Below are 18,874 nucleotides of genomic sequence, written 5' to 3'. Positions count from 1 at the left end.
ATTTGGCTCTCAAAAGAAATTTCAATCGTTGTACTGTTGATATTTGGCTCTGTTGACTGAGCTTACCGACCACTGGTAGAACATCAACCCAATACACTAAGGTTGCGGATTTGATCCTCGATCAGGACACATACAAGAATCAACCAATGAATGCATATCTAAGTGGAACAACAAATCAACATTTCTCACTGTCCGTTCCTCTCTCTCTCTCAAATAAAAAAATAAAGAAAGAAAGAAATTGACTGGGGAAACTGAAGCAAAGGACCTGAATAAATACTTCTCCAGAATAGACATTTCTCTAGAAAGGACATACAGATGGCTGATGGACATAAAAAATGCTCCTCACTAATCAGAGAGATGCAAATGAAAACGACAATGAGGCATCACCTCACTGAATGGCTACCATCAACAAATCAAACAACAGTGCTGGCAAGGACGTGGAGAAAAGGGAACCCTCGTGCAATGCTGGTGGGAATGCAGACTGGTGCAGCCACTGTGGAGAACAGTATGAGTTTCCTCAAAAAATGAAAAAAAAATGGAACTGCTGTTTGACTCAGCGATTCCACTTCTGGGCATATAGTCTAAGAATCCCAAAACACCAATCAGGAAGAGTACACACACCCCTATGTTCACAGCAGCACAATTTACAGCAGCTAAGATCTGGAAACAGCCCAAGTGCCCAACAGCAGATGAGTGGATTAAAAGGCTGTGGGTCATTTACACATGGAATACTACGCTGCTGTAAAAAGAGGGACCTCTTATCCTTTGAGACAGCATGGAGGGGCCTGGAGAGGATTATTCTAAGCAGAATAAGCCAGAGAAAGAAAGACAAGTATCACATGATCTCACTTATATGTGGAATCTAATGAACAAAATAAACTGACAAGCAAAATTGAAGCAGGGGCATGGATGCATGAAAGATTGACATCTGAGAGGGGAGGGGAGGAAGGGAGAGGTTAACCAGACATATATGCATAACCCATGGACATGGACAATAGTGTGGGAGAGGCCTGGGGTGAGCAGGGGCTGGGTGGAGGAGGACAAAGGGGACAGGGAAATGGGGGACATCTGTCATGTTGTCAACAACAAAGAAACGTATAATTTAAATAAAATGTTAGTTTTAATAGCCACATGCAGCTAGTGGCCACCCACCTGGACAGGGAAGGTTTAGAAAGAACGGGGGGAGGGAGGCAGCACGTGGAGGCGGCCGTGGGAGGGCTGGGAGGAGGGCCCTGGAGCACAGCTGTGGTGCTGGGGGCAGGAGGCAGCCAGGGCACAGCAGCCCGGGACACGGCAGGGGTGGGGACAGGGAGCTGATGCTGAGGTGCTCAGTAGATACTAGAATCAGCCGTGGGCAAACTACGGCCCATTTGAAATGAATAAAACTAAAAAAAAAAAAAAAAGACCGTACCCTTTTATGTAATGATGTTTACTTTGAATTTATATTAGTTCACACAAACACTCCATCCATGCTTTTGTTCCGGCCTCCGGTCCAGTTTAAGAACCCATTGTGGCCCTCGAGTCAAAAAGTTTGCCCACCCCGTACTAGATGCTGGAGGGAGGAGGCGGGAGGAGGGACACAGCCCTGGGGGCCCCCTGATGTCGCAGACCAGCAAGAGTGAGAACTGATAGGGCTCTGTGGGTGGGTGGGTGGGTGGAGAGGGAGATCAGCTCTGGGCTTGGTGCTGGGGTGCAGCAGGGAGTGCAGCAACATGGGTGGGTGGGTCCCATGCAGCTCAGCCAGTGGAGGGACAGAGGATGCTGGGTGTCAGGAAGGGCCTCCAAGGAGAGGACATTTCAGCCAGACCCAAGGTCCAGCAGGAGCAACTGCGGCGAGTGGAGAGCAGGCCAAGGGCACAGAGGCCTGTGTGTTGGGAACCCCCGTGCCGTGCAGCAAAGTCGGGGGGTCCTGAATCTGGTGAGGGGCACGTAGGGTGGCAAGGGATACTCCCCATGCCTCAGGGGCTGCTTGGGCACAAGCCTGACCACCCCATCTCAGTAGCCACCCTCTTGGGTCTGTAATCCCACTGCAGGCAAACCCTCTAGCTGGGCAGGCTGGGGAGCCGTGGCCCGGAACATTCCTCCCAGGAGACGGTGCCTCTGCCAGCATCCCTTCTCGGCAGCTGCACTTATTGGTGTTCCCGCCTGACTGCATTACCCTCACAGCGGCGCGCAGTGAGGGCGCGGGCTGAGGCCCAGCTGCCGGCAGCAGGACTCACACCCAGGCACCACCGCTGCGGGTCCTCACTCAGGACTTCAGGCTGCTGCCTCCAGCCTTGCCCGGTCCCCTCAGGAGCCAGTGCAGAGCTCACGGGGAGACCCCGCACCCCTCTGCGCAGGCTCCCCTCTCCACAGGGCTGTGCTGCAGGGACTTACAACCAGGCCTCACTACGCCCAGGTTCCCTCCCATCCCCCACGGATTCCAAACGGAACACATCACCCATCACCCTGTACGTGCTGCATCTCCAGTAACTGAAGGGATCAGGTGCTCTAGAAAGTCGGGAAACCCCTGAGGTGAGGCCTGGACTTCAGGAGGCTCCTGCTCTGCACTGCAGACCCCGCCCCGGGCTGCCCCCGCCCACACCTTCAATCCACCTCCCGCTCTGTGAGTTCCCCCCAGCCCTGCTGGCTGGGAACAGGAGACAGGGACAGTCCCACCCTGGCTGCAGCCACCACCCTGGGTGTTTCTGTGGCTTCCTGCTTTCCTGGCCTGACCTCCAGCCACTGGGGCCTGGCTGCGTGGGCTGGGACACCCAACCCCGCACCTCCAAGAAGGGAGGAGGCATGTCTGAGCCTACCCTGAGCCGCCCTCTGCAGCCGCTCTAAGGGCTCTAGCTCCCTTCTCTAACTGCCCGCACACCAGAGTCACTGAGAGTTCATGACCAGCCTGGCCCGCTCCTGGCTTGCCCTGGAAGTGGCAGTGGGGTATCGGTCCCCCGGCCTGGGGCTTCCTGCTCCCTACACTTCACCCTGCTTCGCCCCACCTGGATTCTCCCTGGACCCCTTCCCTCCCTTGACCTGGTGGTACCTGCCTCAAGCCCCAGGTCCGGGTCACAGGTGAGGCCATGTCCTACCCCAGCTGCTTTGCTGAGCTCCACCTTGTGCCGGGCCTTTATGGCTCTTTGGCAGCTGTCTCTTCCCTGGAGGCTGCCCCTGCCCCCCAAGCGCAGCGCAGGCAGCAACGAGGTGGCGACTGGCTACGTGAGGACCAGACCTCGGCCTGGCCTGGCGCCAGCTCCCTCTCCCTGCCTAGTCGCCTAACCTCTCCGGGCTTCTGTCCGTACAAAGGGTAAGCAAGCGGCAGCGAGAGGCGTGGTGCCAGGGCGGCTGCTCCGGAGGAGGGAACGCTTGAGGTTTCCGCCCACAGGTGGGAGCCCGCCGGTGCCCACCTCCCTCTGGAGCCTCGCCTGCTCCCTCTCTGGCAGAAGGTCACCCTGGACTGTGCTCTCACTCAAGGGGGCTCCTGGACATTTTCAGGACACAGACGGAAACAGGCGCGAGGAACACCAAGAGCTTGACATAAACTCCAGCAGTGGGGCCTGGATCCTGACCGCCCTCCTGCACGGGGGCCGAGCTCAGCCGCCTGTGGGGCGGGGGCTCCCAGGGAGTGGGAGCAGAGACTGGGCTGTGTGTGGCTGATCCTGGAAACTGGGGGGCCCAGGAGACCCTCAAACAGCTCCTGCATTGCCTGGCGCGATGCTCCAGCCCACTACAGCAAGCCATTCATTCCCGGGTGGGAACTGCCCTCCCCAGGCTCCTCTAGGGGGTGAAGACATAACCTGGCTCAGAAGGGGTGGGGCGGCGGAGCTGCGAGCTTGCATGCTGCTGGCGGGGTGTGGGGGTGCACTGAGGGCCTTTAAAAGCGCTGTCCCCTAGGTCAGGGTCTCCTTCTCCCTCCTTCACACCCAGCTCAGCCCTTGCCTCCCCTGGCGGGAGCTGCCCTCCACCCCAGCTGCTCAGGAGCCCCCATCAGCCTGGAGAGAAGCTTCCCATCGGCCCCTCTTGCCCTGAAGGCCGTGAGTGCCCCAGTCCTGCCCCCGAGCTGGCCGCGCGGTGAATGCCAGAGGTGAACGTGCAGCGAACACTGTCCTCCGTGCCTCAGTGTCTCCATCTGTCAGATGGGACAACGGCCACCAAGTAAGGGAGCTGAGGCCCGAGGACAGCTGAGAATGCCAGGCGCGGGGCGCTCCCCAAGGGCTCAGGGGCCTGGCCATCTCTGTAGGGAGAGCCTGGCTGGGACCGACGGTTGGGAGGGCAGGGGCAGGTGGAATGCCGGGAGGAAGGAGAAAGGAGGAAGAGAGAGATCAGAGTCCAGCCAAGGTGGGGGTCAAGCCAAGGGGTAAAGATATAAACCTGGAGGCGCAGCACACGCCTATAATATATAATAATTAACTGAGCAAAGAATAAAACATTAACAGACCTGCTGATTAGAGAAAGGAGGACCCAGTCCTTGGATAAATGTTGACCAAGCCGTGCCCCATGCAGGCTCATCACTCACATCCTTACAGAACCCAGAGGCCCGATACCTCCCAAACACTGGGCCTCCAGGCCCAACAGCTCACCCTGCCCTGTCCAGAGAAGAGAAGGCAGCAAGCAGACAAGCCCAGGGGGCCGGAGGCCGAGACCAGCTCTGTCCGGCCTCAGTTTCCACGTCTGTGGGATGGAGATCAGGATGCCCACGCCTCCCAGGCTCACTAGAAGGAAAAGCAAGGCCAGTGAGGCCCGAGCTGGGTGCTTCCTGTCCCGACAAGAGCGGAAACTCATTTCTGGGCCCAGGCTGTGCAAGATACCCCCAGGCCCAACCTCTCAGGAGGCGAAGGGGGCGGGGCACCGCGTTGGGACCACAGCTCCCTGGAATATGGAGTCACGGGGAGCTGGATTCAAATCCTGCCTGCCCCTCCTCAGCCCGTGTGATCAGATCACTTAATATCCCCGGGCCCCAGAGTTCCCAGCTGCAGCGTGGGACCGACCAGCCCCTCCTGTGAAATGAGGTCACGTCCAAAGAGTCTTGACACAGACCAGGCCTCCGAGCTGAGACTCATGCACCCCCTCCACGCCTTACCCTGTTTGGGGCGCTCACGGGAAGGTCTGTCGTCACCTCCCTCGAAAACGGTCCCAACGACTCACCCCGATCCTCCTCCTCACTGGCCTCCCTCCTGCCTCCTCCTTTTTTAAAATTCCATCTTGAAATTCTTAAGTTTTGAACAAGAGGCCCTGCATTGTCATTGGTCCCTGGGCCCCACAAAGTCTGTCACCGCCAAGTTCTCATCAGGCCATGTCTCCCCTGTGCGACACCCCCTCGGACCCCCGTTTTCCTCTGGCCCCGCACACTCAGAGTGAAATTCAGACTTCTCTCTGGGTCCACAGGCCCTGCCAAGCTGGCCCCTGCCTCTCTGCTGACCTCACCTCCCGCCCACTCTGCTCCAGCCACAGCCCCTGCCTTTCTGTCCCTCCCACACCCCAGGTCCTCCTGTCTCAGGGTCCTCGCACCGGCTGTTCCCTCCACCTAGAACGCCCTTCCCTCAGATCTCCCCATGTGAGCCACCTCCTCAGAGAGGCCTTCCTGACCAGCCAGCTGCTGCGACTGTCCCCTCCCAGGCCATCTGCTCCACAGCACCCCTCGCTGTGGAAGCTGTCTGTCTCCCCCACCCACACCCTGCTGGCTCGGAATGTCAGCAACTGGAGAGCAGGGTCACTGTGGGCCTTGGTTACTGGTCACCGCTGCCCACACCCCCTGACAACGCCTGGCCTGGGCACAGCGCTCCGTCAACAGCTGCCGGTGACAGCGGAGCTCTTAGGAGAACTGGTGACAGATTCTGAGTGACAAGTATCGTCTGGTCTGGGGTGGGGGGGCAGCAGGCCTGGCCAGTGCGTGCCCATGCCTAGCAGGGGTCTCCTAGTCCCGTTGAGGTCAGCCCCATCCGGCCCCAGCAGCCCCGGCAGTGCCAGCCCCTCCCTCCAGGCTGCCTGTCCTGCAGGGACAATATACAAAGGGCCACTTCAGTGGGAAGTCTCCAACCCAGAAGGCCCGAGGCGGGGAAGGGAGGGGAGGGCACACCCCACCCCTCCTCTGTCCTCAGGGGGCCTTCCCCAGCACAGAGCCACAGAACCCAACTAAGGCTGGAAAGCTTGGTTCCAGGCATTGCCTCCTAGGGCCTCGGCGTGGGGGGCGCCTCCATGCAAAGTGGAGGCCAAGGCTGGTTGGCGTGGCGCTCCCCTGGGCACTTCCCCTTGTGTGCGGGGTGGCAGGTGGTGGAAACACCTGTGGACTGAGAGGCCAGTGTCAGCTGGGCTAAGGGAGACAGAGGAGCGGGGAGGGGGGGCGGGAGGCAGGCCACAGGGCGGGCTGGGGCCTGCACTCTGGCGGGTTTCCATCCTGCCTGGGACCCTCCGCTGCTAAACGAGGCACAAAGACCTCGCTCAGATTGTTCCAACCACCTCGGCTGATGACCCGTGACCTGAGCCGACACCCAGCGACGCTGGACAACATCGGGAGTTCCCAGCATTCCTCTTTCTGGGCCACATCAGCGATGTGACCACCCACCCAGCCGCACACGCCAGGAGTCCCCGCCTCGATGACCCCACACACCTCTCACCTAGCCCCGTCGGGTCCACGTCCTATACATTTCAAACCCCCCCTCCCAGTGCCACTGCCCCATGCTGGCTGCACCACCACCAGCGCTCACCTGGGCGGCACAGCAGCCTCACAGCCTCATCCCCACGAGCCAAGTAACAGCCATACCTGCCGCTGCCCCTCCCGCCCTGGAACTCATCCCTCAGAACAAAGTCCAAATCCTCCAGGAGGCTCAAAGTCGGTGCATAATCTTACCCCTCTGTCCCATGCCCGTCTCAGGGGGGGTCAGCTGGCCTGCACGTCCTCCAGGGCTCCCTGGCCCTGCTTTGGAGAGACCCTGGCCTGCACCCCCAGCACCCCCCACCCCCCACGGAGGCTGTGCTGCCCAAGTTTCCTGGGCTGCTCCAGCCTGACACAAAGGAGGTGTCAACCTGTTTGTTGAATGAATAAATGCCTCTCCCCCAAATCCACACACCTGCACCTTTCAGTAAATGCTGCTGCCTCTCAGGCCTGGTCTGGGGCTTCGAAAAGTGTGACCTGCACTGTGACATGGGCTCGCACCCTCCGATGAGCTGGCTCATCTCCATCAATTCCCAGGGTCCCTTCCAGTGTGTGTGTGTGTGGGGGGGGGGCGGGGGGTGGAGAAGGGAATGAAATGACTCCAGCCTTCGGAGTCCTCTGAGAACATGGCGGGGATGGCCAGGAGGAGGTAGGGGAAGGAAGGGAATGGAAAATGAGGCCCCGCTCCTAGTGGGTTAGGTTCCTCCCCGTAGCAGCGGATGGCTGTGCGCCAGGCACACAGTAGGTTCTCAGCAAGTCACTGCTGAGTGCAGGAATGACCTTGCAATCTGGCTCTGGGACCCCAAGCAAGAACCTGACCCTCCCCAGCCTGTTTGCTGAGACATAAAGGGAGGCTGGCAAGACCCATGGACAAGGTCCACAAAAGGATGTGGGGCGGTAATGAGCTGCACCTGGCCGAGCCTGCGGCTCCGGGATCTGGGAACCTGAGCGCCACTATTAGCCTCCGACGGGGTGCGGTCTGGATGGGGCAGGTGCACAGCTGGTCGGCTCTGCCCTCTGGGCACCTGGCGAGCCTCCACGGAGCTGGAACAATGACCCCTTTCTCTTTCCCTCCCCAGTTACTGTCTGCCCACCCCTGCCTGCAAGGACAGCAGCCCCCGGGGTGAGGACCTGACTGTCTCCACTGGGGACGCTCAGTAGGCCCTCACCACGTAGCAGGAACACCACGCAGGGCTCGGGCGCTGGGCCCCGCTCCTTAACATCATGGGAGCCACCCATGTGTGCCGGCTCCGTTAATTACTTAGTCCTTGCCACCTGCTGCATCCAGTGCTCCCAAACAGGCCCCGAGGGCTCGAACGTCCCAGTCCCACCGACTGGGAAGGAGAGGGAGGAGACAGCAGCGACAAAGCCATCCCCCCAGGTGAGGTCCAGGAGTGGGGCGGCCAGGGTCCTCGTCTCAGCAACCTCCTGGGAGGCCCTGGGCTTCCACAGCAGTGCCCCTTCCCCAGTCTGTGCTCCATCTCAGCTCAGCCCCACGGCCCACTTCCCAGGTGAGGAAACCAAGGCCTGGGGAGGGGACATGACTTCCAAGGTCAGGCACCAGTGGGGCCGGCTCAGGGGAGACCAGAGAGTGACTATTGCTCACCAAAGCTCAGAGCCCCGGGGCCACCGCTGGCTGGGAGGGGCGGGAATGGCTTCCCCCGAGGATGGCAACACCAGGTGGGGGGCTGGCTTTCCAGGGAGAGGGCCTGGCACAGCGAAGGCCAGAGGTGGGCAAAGAGGACCGTGTGCAGAGAACACTAACGGTCCCCAGGCTGGAATGCGGGGTGCAGGGCGAAGAGGAGCAAAGGCCAGAGCAGCGCCAGAGGGAGGAGGTCAAAGGTTTGGACTGAATTCAGGCAGAACTGCATCCCAGTAGCCCCAGGGCTGGACACCCACTGACCCAATTTCCGGGAATGAGAGACAGGCAACTGACACGCAAGCTGTTGCAGCAGGCGCCCCTGCTCAGGGGCTAGACAACGCCCACGGGTGAGGCCCAGCACCTGGGTGACCCCAGAATCGGACAAATGGTGAGCGGGCTGTTCTCAGAGCATCTTTCTTACCTCTCTCCTCTAAAATATAACTTCAATAAATAAATAAATAAAAATAAATAATATATAACTTCAACCCTAGCTAGTTTGGCTCAGGGGATAGAGCATCGGCCTGCGGACTCAAGGGTCCCAGGTTCGATTCCAGTCAAGGGCATGTACCTGGGTTGCGGGCACATCCCCAGTAGGGGGCGTGCAAGAGGCAGCTGAATCGATGTTTCTCTCTCATCGATGTTTCTAACTCGCTATCCCTCTCCCTCTCCCTTGCTCTCTGTCAAAAAATCAATTAAAAATATATTTAATAAAATAAAATAAAATATAACTTCATCTTTTTGGTTACAGACATTCTAGAAAATCTGGCAATCACAGTGAAAGAAATAGGACAATATCACGCACCAGCCTGCCACCTCTCAGGCTAACGTTTTGGCCTAAGCGCTCACAGATTTTTTCCCCAGTCTTGCCTTTTTGCTGGAATGGATTATCAACATGGATTTTCTGCCAGCTTTTGGGTGCACGCACTTTCTCTAGGAGCGATGTCCACTGAGGACCAAAGTGCCGACCTGAGCCCTGGGACTTCGCTCTCTCCGGCTCCTTCCATCCCCTCCACAGACCTGACCTGGATCCCGCTGAGAACAGCTGCAGCTTGGGATGGGGGGGGGGGGGGGTTTGCGGGGCGCAGCCGGGCTCCCCGCCTACACACGCAAAGGGGACCCACGGCCACGCTCCGTGACACTGTGGGTCAGTCCCAAGTGCCCAGGCCTCAATGTTCCCTTTGTGAAAGGGGTGGCTTCAGCTGGTCCCGTGGCCTCACGGCTCCCAGCCGGGCCCCTCTCTGAGTTGAGGGGACAGTCTCCTGGGCTGGGCTGCACCTTACAGCTGCTCTGAGAACCTCCCAGGAGGCCCCTTGGTCTTGCCCAGACTCCATCCCTTTGTCACCCAGACAGAAGGGATGGCACAGTAAGCGCTATGGACGCCTGAGTGACCACCCGAGTCCCCCGGCCCAGTCCTGTCCCTGACTGCACCGGCATGTCCTACCAGGCCCTCATCAGATCTGCCTTTCCCGCAGGTTCTCACATCCCCTGGGGATGGGCATCAGGCATGACTCCTGGAGGAGTGGAGGGGAGGGCATTCCGGACAGAGGAACAGCACCTGCAAAGGCCCGAGGGGAAAGTCAGCGCCTGGACTTCTGGTCCAGATGGGGGTGCTGGTGCATCGCCCCACCCCACATGCCAGTGCTACAGGCAGCAACCTGGGGTTCAGTCACATGCCCCCCCAGTCATGGCCAAAAGGCCATGGCCTGTGGCCCCAAACACTTCTGACAGCCTGAGGAGGCCTGGTCCCTGGGCACCTGTAGGAGGGCGTCCGCCTGGGTGCCCTTCAGGGCCAGCCCCGCTGGTTAGTGACTCTAATGGTGGTCATTCTGCGGAGCCAAACCCACCTGCAGGTGTCCCTGACCTCCAGCATGGCACAGCGTCAGGCTCCCTGGTCCTCACCTGGGGCGACAGGCTGTTACCTCGGACCAGTCACCCACACCCTGTGGGCCTCAGCTTAGAGACCAGAGACTGTCCTGGGCTCTCCTGAGGACCAGATGCGGCCACACTGTGCGCTCAGGCCTGGCTCTGCCCCCACTGGCCCCGTGATGCCTCCCACCAGCCTGGGCTGAGGCTCTCCCCTCACCTCCGCCCCTACAGACGGGGTGCGCCCTCGGGGCCGGGTCTTCTGAGCAGGGACACGGGCACAGGTGCAAGGGGAGGGCCACGCCTCCGGGCCACGTGAGGACCGAAGGGGACGATGGGTGTGAAGGTGGTTTCTGAACTGCAGGTGCCACGCAGGCTCATTCACGCTGAGCCAGCCGGGCAGACTCCGACCCGAAGACCCACCTCCTGGCTGTGTGACCCTGGCAAGTCACCTTCGCTGTCTGGGACTCAGTTTCCATACGATGGGATGGGGGTTACTTGGGCACCACTGCCCACGGCCCCTGAAACACTGAAATGAAATCACGCAAAGCAGCATCTTGTGGGGAAGGCGCCTCTTCGGTCTTTCACCTAAACCAGCCACACGGCCAGCTTCCGGAAGTGGCCCTCACCCGCCACTCCCACAATCACCACTCAACAAACACGCAGGAAACGTGGATCGAATGCTTTCTGCGTCAGGCATGGTGCCAGCCCCCGCATGTGCCCGTGTGCCCAGCCCGGGAGCCCACCCTTCCCGCCACCATCATTCACCAGCCGCGATCCGCACAGGCAGCAGGAGGGCAGCCACTAGGGACTTACCCAGAGCATCAGGGGGCCCGCGGAGCAGCAGGTGCTCCTGGAAACAGGCAACAGGGGTAGCAGGTGGGGGGTCATCATGGTGTGTGCAGAGCTAGGGGTTGGGGGGAGCACAGGCCCAAAACACAGGCAGGGCTGAGTCACGAGATCTGGACCCCAGAGGGCAGGAGGTCTCATAAGGTGGTCTGGACTCCATGGGGCCAGGCAGTGGCTCTTGGAGCCCACAGGCCTCTAAATCCCCAGGGCAGCATCTTATAAACTGGGCTCCCACCCTCCCTCCTATGTTGGGGGGGGGGGGAGGCATGGAAAATAGATACTGTCCTCAAGCCACCAGGTGAGGCTGAGCAAGGCTTCCAGAGGCAGGGCCCCAGGACCACAGGGAGACTGGAGTGACACCAGAGACTGGAGTGACACCAGGGCCTGGAGGAGTGTGACCTGGAGGACAGGACACGGTGAAGCAGCTGTTTCATTCTAAGTCTCAGAGTGGCCCCTTCTGGGTGACTGAGGGGACCTAGATAGGCAGCCCTGTCTTGGGTCCCACAGGCTGGTGACAATCCCAGCCCTACCACTTCCCAGCCCTGAGCCCCGGGCCCCAGGTCCCCTCAAATTGCCAAAGAGGGATAAATAAATAATAGTACCTATGTCCCCCGGAAATTAGGATAACTCTATGGGATAATGAAGGCAAAGTGCTTGGCCCAGCAACTAGCACCTAATAAGCGCTCAATAAATAGCAGCGTATTATGATGACTGGGATGTTGAGGAGGGGAGAACAGGCTGCAAAGTCATCTATCATGGGCCTCTGTCAACCAGAATCCGGGAGCCTGCCGCTGCCTCCACCTCCCCTCGCCCCCACTGCTCAGACTCTGTGCTCCCTCTGGGATGCCCTGGGAGGCCTGCCCAAAAGGGCAGCTGGAGGGCAGGCCCAGAGGCCCCAGTGTCAGCCAGCTCCAGCATGCAGGCCTGGCCCTAACCCTGGCCCACCCACACCCCCAGGCATTTCCATTTCAGTGGGAACCAAAGTCTGGAGCCAAAAAGTTCTAAATTCCTAAAATAACAAAGTAATTAGGTGTGTACATGATTCCTATTGTTCTAATTTTATTTTTAGAGAAAAGCTCAAAATAAGTGAGGAATTTTGATTTCCAGGGACCCTGTTAACTTCTGAAAATAAGTGAGAAATTTCCATTCCAACAGGGAAATTTCCATTTCAGGGATCCTGTTAACCTCTTGGATTATGGGCAAGGCCTTGGGGCCCTGCGGGTCCCTTCTAGACCACAGGAGGGTGCTCCACTAGCCCTCCACCCGGCCTGCTTCCCGCTGGAGGGAGACTCTCAGCCCTCCAGAAACCTCTTTCCCCTTCTGGGAGGTGGGGACAAGCAGGGTCCCTGTGACCATCCTCCATAGCCCCGAGGCTGCCCTCTGAAGGGTCCGTCTCCTCCATCGGGGGTGGAGAAAGAGGAGTAATGGACAGAAGACCAGGGCTGCTCGCTCGGGCTGAGAATCATTCACCCACTCATTTGAGCTCCTGCAGGTCTGTGGAACTCAGTCCAGGGCAAGCATGTCAAACTCACGGCCCACTATGAATATTTTGCAGCCCAGCTAATACAACGGTATGTAAGAAACGTTTTAATAAAAATTTCGTAACTTAATGTTTACAATACCCTGTTATACATAATTATTAATAACGAACTACAATGTTAGCTAATGACTGATGACTGTAATCACGTTGCATTCATTTCCCTTACGCACCTTACGCGCAGGCGCACCATTTGTCGCCACTAATACTAGCAGCAAATATTTTAGCAGCCGGTGGCCACGTCATTAGTCTTGTACTGACTTGTTTGGTGTGCGCAACAGGAATATTTCGCTTTTGGAGAACAAGAAAAATAGTTTTATCTGCGTTGTGCTTATTAATTTGTGCAATTATTCAGTGTCTGGTAAGTTAATGTTCAAGAAAAAAATATTAATTTTTATTAAAATGTTCTATTATTTTATGTTAACAATGGCTCATTTATTTCAGCCCTTTGTATTCAGCATGTCTCTATCGAAATAAACGTACGTTTCTATGAAAATTGAAGCTTTTGTTTTTTTGCGGCCCACATACATGTAAACCGTGTTTATTCGGCCCATGTTAGCCTTTGAGTTTGACATGCTTGGTCTAGCTCAGTAGTTCTCAATCTGTGGGTTGCGACCCCTTTGGGGGTCAAACGACCCTTTCACAGGGGTCGCCTAAATACATCCTGCATATCAGATATTTACATGACGATTCATAACAGTAGCAACATTACAGTTATGAAGTAGCAACGAAAATAATTTTATGGTTGGGGGTCACCACAACATGAGGAGCTGTATTAAAGGGTCGCGGCATCAGGAAGGTTGGGAACCGCTGGGCTCTAGCGGGAACCGTGTGATAACAAGCAGGTACAGACACAGGAGGTTGCTCTGTGGGCCCACAAAGGGGGTCAGGACTCACACAGCTTCCCTACACGAGTGATGCTCAAGCTCAGACGGGAAGGATGGGTCAGTGCTAACAAGACACTGTGCCTCAACTTTCCCATCTGCAAAGAGGATTATCATGGTGCCTTTGTCATGGGTTGCTGTAGAGATGCAATAAATGTTATTTATTAATATATTTTTAAAATATATTTCGATTTTTTACAGAGAGGAAGGGAGAGAGATAGTTAGAAACACTGATGAGAAACATTGATCAGCTGCCTCCTGCACGCCCCCTACTGGGGATGTGCCCGCAACCAAGGTACATGCCCTTGACTGGAATCGAACCTGGGATCTTTCAGTCCACAGGCCGACGCTCTACCCACTGAGCCAAACCAGTCAGGGCTTTATTAATATTTTTTTAACATATATTATTTGATTTTAGAGAGGAAGGGAAAGGGAGAGAGATAGAAACATCAATGATGAGAGAGAATCATTGATCGGCTATCTCCTGCATACCCTCTACCAGGGATCCAGCCCACAACCTGGGCATGTGCCCTTGACCAGAATTGAACCTGGGACCCTTCAGTCTGCAGGCTGATGCTCTATTCACTGAGCCAAACTGGCCAGGGCACTTATTAATATTTTTATGGCCCAGCTGGCGGGGCTCAGTGGTTGAGCACCAATTTATGAACCAGGAGGTTGAGGTTTGATTCCTGGTCGGGGCACATGCCCAGGTTACAGGCTCGATCCCCAGTGTGGGGAAGGCAGGCAGCTCCCCAAAACAAGGAAGGGCTTAGCATAGAAGAAGCGACAGGAGAGCCCAGGCTGGGCTGCTTCGGCTCACTGAGAAGTCAGAGAAAAGGGGGCCCTGCAGACAGGTCCAGGCGACTAGAGCTGCTGCTGCCCTTTGCTCCCCTCGTTGTGCAGCTTGTGGGGTGGGGTCCCTTAGAGTTTAGGAGATGCGTGTCTGTGGAGGAAGAAGGAAAAGAGAAAGGCATGAGTTTGCTCCCAGGAGGGAGGGAGAGCATGCCTGGGTCTTCTAGGTCCTTTGTTTTGAGGTTTTTATCTCTTTTTTAAGAAAGAATAGTTTATTGATTTTGAGAGAGAGAGGGAGGGAGAGGGACAGAGAGAGAACATCAATGTGAGAGGGCTGCCTCCTGCATGCCCCCTCCAGAGATCAAGCCCGCAACCCAGGCACGTGCCCTGACTGGATTCAAACCAGCAACCTCTTGGTGCGCAGAAAATGCCCAACTAGCTGAGCCACACTGGCCAGGGCTTTTATCTCCCTCTTGCAGATGGGAACTCTAGGGGAGGTCTTAGAGTTTCAGCAGAATATTCTTCCGTTTTCCAGTTGTGACTTTCAAGATCGTGGTTTCTACTGATTGGTCAGTGCCAGGGCAGGGGGTCATTAGTCATTGCAGCTGGGCCTGGCATCACCCACCTGGCTTTGCGGCTTTTCTGGGCCTGGAGCGGAAATACAGCTGAGGGCTGGATGTTATCTCTAGGGAGGCCACCGTCTGTATCTGGCTGTAAAGTGCTTGGCCAGGTGTTCCTCTATCTGTCTCCGTTTCCCCATTATTCTACTTGCCAAGAACATTTCCCAGCTTCTTACTATCCTGCCTCAGATGGAAGAGACACTCAGGCAGAGGGAACAGCAAAAGCGAAGGAAAAGAAGTTGAGTCTTGGGACCTCTCTGGACCACATGTCAGAGCTGTTAAGCTAAAGCTTGGGGCCCAGCAAGGCCATTCTGTGCAAGCCCCAAGGCCAGCCAAGCTCAAGGGGAGTTCCTGGGAGAAGGGGCTAATGCAGGAGTGAGGCGGGGTTAGAGGTGTGGAGCCCCAGGAAAGGAAGACACCAGCCCTCCATTCCCTCTGCTCTCAGTCCCCCTTTGGGTACTTATTCGGGGTGGTCCCTGGCCCCACCCTCCGCCTGCCTAATGCCAACCCCTGAACGCCCTTCTCCAGTACAGCATGGCTGGCAGCTCCCCAAATCCATCTGACCGACGGTGCCTGAGGCCTCTCCTTCTTGTTCACCCATCATTTATTAAGCACCTACTAAATGCCGGGTGCTGAAGCTAGCCTGTACCTGATTCCATTATGAGATCGTTAAGCTGTTGGCAGCTTGAAACGGACCCTGCCGGGAGGATTTACACCACAGAGATGGGCCAACACTGCTCATCAGAGAGCCAGCTGCCAGCGTACCACTGCCCCTGCCCAAGCCACGGACCCAGAAAGGCAGGCCCCTGCCTATGGGGACCCACAGACAGGAGGAGGAGACAACAGGGATGTGGACTACACATGCACTGGGGCAGGCTGGGCAGTCTCTGAGGGGGGAGGGGTGGGAATAGATTCATTCTAGAAGGAGAGTAGTGAACACCCACCAGAAACTGAACCAAGCTGTTCAAGTAGCAATAGTGTGTGCCGTCCCCATCTTACAGACAAGGAAACGGACAGGAAGAGGCGGGGTTACTTGTCACAGTCACACAACAATGAGTGGGAGGGCTAGGACTGAAGCGGGCCGCTGGATGTGGGAGCCTTCTCCATCCTCCACGTCTGACCGCCCCTGGCGCAATGACTGCGACTCTCTCTTTGCCCCTCAGCAGACAGCACAGGGCTGGGCACCCTGTGGGCACCCAGTGGTATCTGCTGCCCAACTGGATTCTAACAGCCTGAGGGCACAGCCTGCATCCTCTCCACCTGGCCGCCTGGCACAGTGCCCCTCACAGGAGGACATCGTGTTTGTTGACCCGAATGTCTGAAGAAACTTCTGGAAAGAAGCCCTGGTCCCCACGTGGTGGACTAGAGCTGGCTGGGAGGGGGTGCGCCAAGCAGAAAGGGGAACAAAGAGGCTTTGGCCTTGGAGAGCACAGCAGGGTCCCTTGAATGCCATGGCTGGGGGCCAGAAGGTGGTGGCGGCCCAGAGGGGCAAGAGGCGGGGGTCTGTGAGGACTCCCCTGCCCCCGGCCGCTCCTCACTGCTCTCTCCTCTCCTCCCAGAAGGAGGACGTGCACTCCGCGCCCCCAGCCTCTGGCCCCCTCCGTCACATCCAGCCCCACATGATCCTCACCACCACCGGGTGACGTGAGCCTGGCCTGCCAGCTGGCATCGATGTCCTCGTTTTACAGGTAAAAATACCATGGCAGCAGCCGGTCATTTCCCGAGCTGCTTCTCAGGTGCCAGGCGCATCGTCGCGTGGAAGGCTCTCCGCATGTGACAGACGTGGACAATGAGACTCAGAAAGCTGGTCCCACGACCACAGAGCAGGGATCCCCAGGGAGGGTCGGGCAGCCCTGGCCGCAGCAGGGCAGACCCTCAGAAGGGGGCGCGGAGCCAGCCAGCATCGCCCTCGGCCATCAGGTCAGAGTTCCAGCGCCAGGTGTGAGAGTGACCCAGCCATCTCTTCTGTCCAAGAAAGGAGCTCGCCGCCATCCGGGGTTCTGCGATCTTGGTATGACCTTCAGGCTCTCAGGGGGACTGCCATCTTAGGTCCTGCCTTACTTTCCCCAATAATGGGAATCTGAGCTCTGAACCCTGACTGATCAGGTGAGAGTTCAGAGTGAGGGGCAGGGCAGACCCCTGGTGAGGAAATAAAAGCCCAGCGAGCGGACTTCCCGTGGGGTGTGCTTCTGCCCATGGGTTCCGGCTGGCGGGAGCACCCTCCGCAGAAGTCACTCTGCCTTGGCCACCCAGCCTCGAGTGTTTGTCTCATTCCTGCCGCGCTGTTGAGAGCATTCCTAACAGGTGCGGCCCACGGCCTCCTCCCCACCCGGCCCTCCTCCCCGGCCTCGGCTCCTTCTGGCCACTTGCAGAGCTTGACCACCCCACCTCCATCTCTCCACACACACCAGCCACTCACATCTCTAAGCCTTTGCTCATGCCATTCCCTCAGCCGGAATGCCCTTCCCACGTTCTCCATCCAGTGATCGAACTGCTTCCTGTTATCATCTCTTCCAGCAAGTTCGCTCTCCCCCTTGGGCTGGCAGCCCCTCTTTCCAACTTTCCCAGGACCCTGCGCCCTGTCCCCGGCACTGGGAAGCATTGATGACTCCACAGAACTGCCAGCTGGGGGTGGGGGAGGAGTCGTCTAGCTCTTCCCTCCATCCTCAGCTTGGCCCCATGCCCGGATCTTTAGTAACTGCCCCTGGAGGTGACACACCAGAGCCCGTAACTCCCCCATCCAGGCAGATCCCGACTGGCGTCCCAGGAGTGAAAGAGAGCGCTATGGGGATGTGGACAGCGCCAGTTCTGGGGGACCATGGAGGGGTCTCCCTGGGGTAGCGTTCCTGCCCACACCCCTTCGGGCATCTTCCAGAGCTAGGAGAGTCACCCGACTTCGGGCCACCAAGGCCGGCTGAGACCCACCTCGGCTTCTCCTGGCACCCCAGCTCAGGCACTCCCCACACCCCCACTCGCCCAGACTCGCTCCCCTCCCCACCCCAGGTTCCAGAACTCACTGTGTGCAGATATTTAGAGCGCCCTCCCCCGGCCAGGTTCCCTTCCCAGCCCGGGGCAGTGCAGTGCAACATGCGGGAGCCCACCCCCAGCGGCTGGGGTTCTCTTCCCATTCCCCTCTCCTAGGTCCCCACAGTCCCGCCCCCGCCCAGCACCCCGACTGCGCCTGGGCCTCCACCTCCGCTGCCGCAGACCCAGGTGGGGGGGAGGGGGGGCGGGAGGAGGCGGGAGCTAAGGCCTCTCACTCCCCGCCCCGCGCCTCGCCGGAGGTTTGTGGGGGTCGCAGGGCACAAAGCACAGGTCCAGCCCGATGCCTCGGGGACGCCCCGCGCCGGGGGCGGGAAAGGAGGGGTCGGAGGGATCAGGCTCTGCCCTCAGGGGCTCGGGAAGGCTCCGCTGAGCAGCCGGCTGGTAGCGGGGGCGCCAGAACCCCCGCATCCCGCCCCATTTGCCCCCCCCCCCCCGGCACCAGTCCCCCAGCCTGAGGTTCCCGCCCGGCCCCAGAGGTCACGCTCGGGAAGGGGGCGGTGGAAGCCGCGACAGGGGTGGGGGATCGCGAGCGCAGAGGCGGCGGCGCGGAGATGGAGGCGGAGGGCCGGAGTGCGGGATGGAGGGGCTGCGGCGCGGGGCCCCAGGACGCTAGGGTCAACTCACCCATCGCCTGCCGGGTCTCAGCAGCGGTGGCAGCAGCGGCGGCGGCGGCTCCGCGGCCCCCGGGGCCCCCGGCGGGGAGATGCTGGCATCCGCCGCAGCCTCTCGCCCCATCCCGGGTTCCGGCGGCGGCGGCTGCGGCGGGCGCCCGGCATCGCAGGCGGCGCGGCCCCGGCCCGGCCCTGATCCCCGCCCCCTGCCCCCACCTCCACCCCGTCTCGCGGGCCCGGCGCGGCCGCCGAGCTGCACCCCGGGGGCGCGGCGGGGACCCGGCGAGCGGAAGGCGCGGGGAGGGCCCCGCGGGAGGCGCGCTGGGGGTGCGGAGGCGAGGCCGAGCGCGGCGCACAGAGGTGCCCGCTCCCGCCGGCTCGGGCGGCTCGGCCCCCG

The 18,874-nt window shown here is 58.8% G+C and overlaps 1 protein-coding gene across 1 annotated transcript in view; it reads right to left on the bottom strand.

Annotated features, from left to right (window-relative positions):
- Positions 1-18,599, bottom strand: part of MGAT3 (beta-1,4-mannosyl-glycoprotein 4-beta-N-acetylglucosaminyltransferase) — a 32,359-nt gene extending 13,760 nt beyond the window's left edge. Inside the window, exon 1 of the mRNA XM_081083139.1 lies at positions 18,491-18,599. The gene's annotated coding sequence lies outside the window, so the exon portion shown is untranslated. The remainder of the gene's footprint in view (positions 1-18,490) is intronic.
- Positions 18,600-18,874: the final 275 nt, after the last annotated feature.

Source organism: Myotis nattereri (assembly GCF_964212035.1).
Source record: "Myotis nattereri genome assembly, chromosome: 2".
Taxonomy (NCBI): Eukaryota; Metazoa; Chordata; class Mammalia; order Chiroptera; family Vespertilionidae; genus Myotis; species Myotis nattereri.
This window is presented reverse-complemented; position numbering and strand designations above follow the sequence as displayed.